This window comes from Rattus rattus, chromosome 1 (genome assembly GCF_011064425.1).
Source record: "Rattus rattus isolate New Zealand chromosome 1, Rrattus_CSIRO_v1, whole genome shotgun sequence".
Classification (NCBI taxonomy): Eukaryota; Metazoa; Chordata; class Mammalia; order Rodentia; family Muridae; genus Rattus; species Rattus rattus.
Window position 1 is genome coordinate 155,920,953 of NC_046154.1, and position 4,212 is coordinate 155,925,164.

General features: G+C 51.2%; 2 non-coding genes across 2 annotated transcripts; one reads left to right on the forward strand and one right to left on the reverse strand.

Moving 5' to 3' along the window:
• The first annotated feature begins 2,613 nt into the window (after window positions 1-2,613).
• LOC116890484 lies at window positions 2,614-2,741 on the forward strand. Its single transcript, XR_004386672.1, has one exon. It is a non-coding gene; the product is annotated as a small nucleolar RNA SNORA55 (small nucleolar RNA).
• A 664-nt stretch (window positions 2,742-3,405) lies between these two features.
• Window positions 3,406-3,487, reverse strand: Trnas-cga. Its single transcript has one exon. It is a non-coding gene; the product is annotated as a tRNA-Ser (tRNA).
• Between the last annotated feature and the right edge of the window lie 725 nt (window positions 3,488-4,212).

The following is a 4,212-nucleotide window of genomic DNA, read 5'->3' on the forward strand; positions in this document are numbered from 1 at the left end:
TCTGTAAGAAAGCAGGCTGAGCAAGCCAGTAAGCAGCACCCCTCCATGGCCTGTGCATCAGCTCCTGCCTCCAGGTTCCTGCCCTGCTTGAGTTCTTGACTTCCTTCAATGGACTACAATGTGGAAGTGTGAGCAGAATAAACCTTTTCCTCCCCAATTTGCTTTTGATCATGGTGTTTCATCACGGCAATAGTAACCCTAACCAAGACAAAGTAATAGATTACAGAGGAATGAGCAGGATCAGGGAGGAGGAGCAAGGCCAAATACCAGAACCAAAAAGTCTGAGTGGAACAGGAACGGGGACAACAGTTCATGCAACACAGAGGACACAGGACCGGATGCCCTCTGCTGATGTGGAACACAGAGTGGGAAAGGAAGGACTGAGAGGAAGCCTAGAGACAAAATAACGATGGAGGAGGTGGTGGTGGTGGTAGTGGTGGTGGTGGTGGTGGTGGTGGTGGTGGTGGTGGTGGTGGTAGATATATTAATTCTTTTAAAATTGATTTTGAGACAGGGTCTCATTACAGCCCAGACTGGCTTTGAATGTAGGCCAAGTTGACCCCTAACTCCTGATCCTCCTGCTTCAGCCTTGTCCTTCTTGGGATCCCTACGACGTGCCAGCATGCAAAGTATCTACTGGATGGGAAGTTCGGAACACCTGGTGCTTCACACGTAAACATTCTGAATGAGCATCTAAGAGCGAACGGATGGATGATCTTCAGGAACTCAAGCTTGCAACCTCCATTTTGTTTTCTCTCTCTCCCCCCTCCACCGTGTGTGTGTGTGTGTGTGTGTGTGTGTGTGTGTGTGTGTGTGTGTGTGTGTGTGTGTGTGTGTGTGTGTGTGTGTGTGTGTGTGTGGGTTGGGGTGGGGATGAAAGGGTGCGCTTCTTTCCTTCATAACATAGTTGTTGACTGCCCTCTGCTGGTCAACTCTTGGTTCTGCTGTTAGTTACTGTCAAATCTTTGATCACAATTGTGTTTAAAGCTTTGTTGGAAAGATGCCAAACAAAACAAAACAACAACAAAAACAAACAAACAAAACCCACACCAACACACACACAACCTCACCTGTGCATTCCCATGGCAAGGTAAAAGATTTGAGTGGCTTGTCTGTGTGAACAATGACTTCCTGTAAGGTTAGGGTGGACAAGATGGGCAACAGGTGATCAGAATTCTTTTTTTTTTTTTAAGACAGAGTTTCATGTAGCACAGGATAGCCTAAAACTTGCTACATAGCAGCAGAAAGACTTTGAATTTCTGACCTTCCAGCTTCCATCTCTCGAGTGCTGGGATTACAGGTGGGTGTGTGGATTACCCATCAGAATCCCAGTTCTAGGGATTGAACCTAAGGCTTCATATGCACTAGTACTCCAGCAACTGAGTTACACAGCAATCCTCCTGCTGCGGTTTCCCACGTGCAGGGGTTGTAAATGTGGGACATCACATCCAGCCAGAGGAGACTCCAACATGGAGCTGAGAGAGTGTGTCAACCATGGAACATCTCTGGCAAGGTCAGATAACCAAGAGGTGGAATGTTATAAAAACCGGCTAAGAGAGGACTCAGGTCGTCTACACACATAGCCACTGAAGGGCTTAGGGTGTGTGGTTGTACGGCTGCCTCAGTACATCCAAACATATACAAATTCCTGTAGTCCTCACAGGCAGACTGGGTCTCACTTTGTAGCCCTGGCCGTCTGGAAGCACTGTGAGTAAAGAGGCTGGCCTTGAGTTCTCAGAGACCCACCCACCTCTATCTCCTGAGCGCTGGGATTAAAGGCAGGTACCACCTGACCCAGCCTACTACAGCTTTCCAAATAAAGACTGTCTCTGACAAGTGGTGGGTCCTCTATACACTCATCCATTTTAAATCACGTAGCACAGGGTATGACTTAAAACATATGTAGGGGGGCTGGAGAGATGGCTCAGCGGTTAAGAGCACCCGACTGCTCTTCCAGAGGTCCTGAGTTCAATTCCCAGCAACCACATGGTGGCTCACAACCATCTGTAAAGAGACCTGGTGCCCTCTTCTGGTGTATCTGAAGACAGCTACAGTGTACTTATATATAATAAATGAATAAATCTTAAAAAAAAAAAAGATTTATTTATTTATTTCATGTATATGAGTACACTGTAGTTGTCTTCAGATTCACCAGAAGAGGGCATCAGATCCCATTACAGATGGTTGTGAGCCACCATGTGGTTGCTGGGAACCGAACTCAGGAAGAGGTCCTGAGCAGTCAGTGCTCTTAACCGCTGAGCCATCTCTCCAGCCCAATAAATCTTAAAAAAAAAACAAAAACATATGTATAAGGCAGAATAAGTAGAGTTTATTTTTTATGGGAGAAGAGATTCCTTGCAAAGTGGGTGTGGTGGCTCATCCACGTAATCTCAGCACTTAGGGGACAGAAGCAGAAGGACTGCCATGGACTGTGCAGGCCACCCTGGGCTATAGTGAAACTGTCTCTAAAAGCAGACAAGCAAGCAGACTCGGTGCGTGAGGCTCACTGAAAACAGTCGCAGAAGGGTGAGGACTAGCGTAAGGTGCAAAGGCGTGGGCTGCGGTGGCTACCCAGAGGGAAGCGGGGACGCTCAGGAAAGTGACCCTGAGAATGAAGCTTCCTAGCCTGGTTAAGATTTTAACCAGCTCTGGGGACAGACGGTGCTACAGTAGAGAAGAGGAAATTCAGATGGGTCGTTTCCATCTGTTCTGGGGCCTGTCTCTACTACTCTGCTACGCTCCTTGAAAAGGAAAAGAAAAAAAAAAAAAAGATTTTAACCAGCATCTGGTACCTATCAAATCCTCAACTAGGCCTCCTCCTAGGCCTGTGATACCCGAGGTTAATCTCAGGAAAATGCAGATGAGGGTTAGGGCATGTAGCTCAACAGAATGCTTGCCTAGCATATGCTCGAACCCCTAGCATCAGTCCTGAGCAGCACGGAACCTGGTACCAGTAACTCTAGTACTTGAAAGGCAGAGGCAGGAAGGTGAGAAATTCAAAGTCATTCTTAGCTGCAAGTTCAAGGGCAGCCTGGATACAAGAGGTCCTGTGTAACATTCAAAAAGAAAAACCCAAATGAGAGAACACTTGCTTCTCGGGTCTCCAGTCACTAGACATCAAGGTTTCACTTTTGGTCACATTCTCCAAAGATGCCCTGTTTAGAAATTCTAGGTCTGACTATAGATGCACAGCACCCAGATTTCCCAAACAAAACAACTCTTTATCATCCCACGAAATGTTATAGAATTCTAAAAGTGCCTGGCATTCTAGCAGTGAGTACAGCTGTGCCCAATTCGGTTTGTATGTTACCCCAATCTAACCCAAGGAGTTGGTGCAGCCTTTTTACTTCCGAATTCAACCACTCAACCAGTGGTTTGAGGGGGAGGAAAAAAAGAATGAGCTACCGTCACGAACAGGATTCGAACCTGTGCGGGGAAACCCCATTGGATTTCGAGTCCAACGCCTTAACCACTCGGCCACCGTGACTCCCAAAACTATGGCTGGCCGCGCGCTTACAGAAAGGGTCCGCACGGCGACTGCGGCGGGCGCGAGTGGATCGGCGCAGGGTCCCGGCACGGAGATGCATACCCGGAGCAGCTCCCTCCGTCATACCTTCGCACCATAACATTCGAGACTGGCTCGGGGAATCGGGGTTCGGTAGCTGACTCCTAAATCGGAGGCGATTGGTGAGAACCGAAGATAAGAGGGAGGACACCCCTCACCTGACTCCCGGGTGGCATCAGGGGTGCTGGGTGCACCGGGGCACGGAGCGTCAGGGACACTCGTGGATTGAAACAGGAATGGTTGGAAGGAACTTATTGGAGCGAAAGAGTTCCACAGGAACCTGCGTGCTGGGGGCCCCTCGGGGTTACGGGGCGGGGCTCCTGGCTTCCCCGTGGGGTGGAACAGTAAGCCCACTCCCGCGGCGCCACCCAGTCGGGGAGGGCTCCGCTGTGGGACAGCCGCCGCTGCGGGGGGTGCCCGCCGAGCGCGCTCGGGTCCGCCCGCCTCCCGCCGCCGCTGCCCGGGTGCCCGCCGAGCGCGCTCAGGTCCGCCCGCCTCCCGCCGCTGCTGCCCGGGTGCCCGCCGAGCGAGCTCAGGTCCGCCCGCCGCCGCGCCGGGCCGCCGGCAGGGGCGCCCGCTGGTCGGGGCCCAGGCGGCGGGAGGCGGCGGTCGTGGCGGCGGAGGTGGCGGAGGCGGCGGAGGAGGAG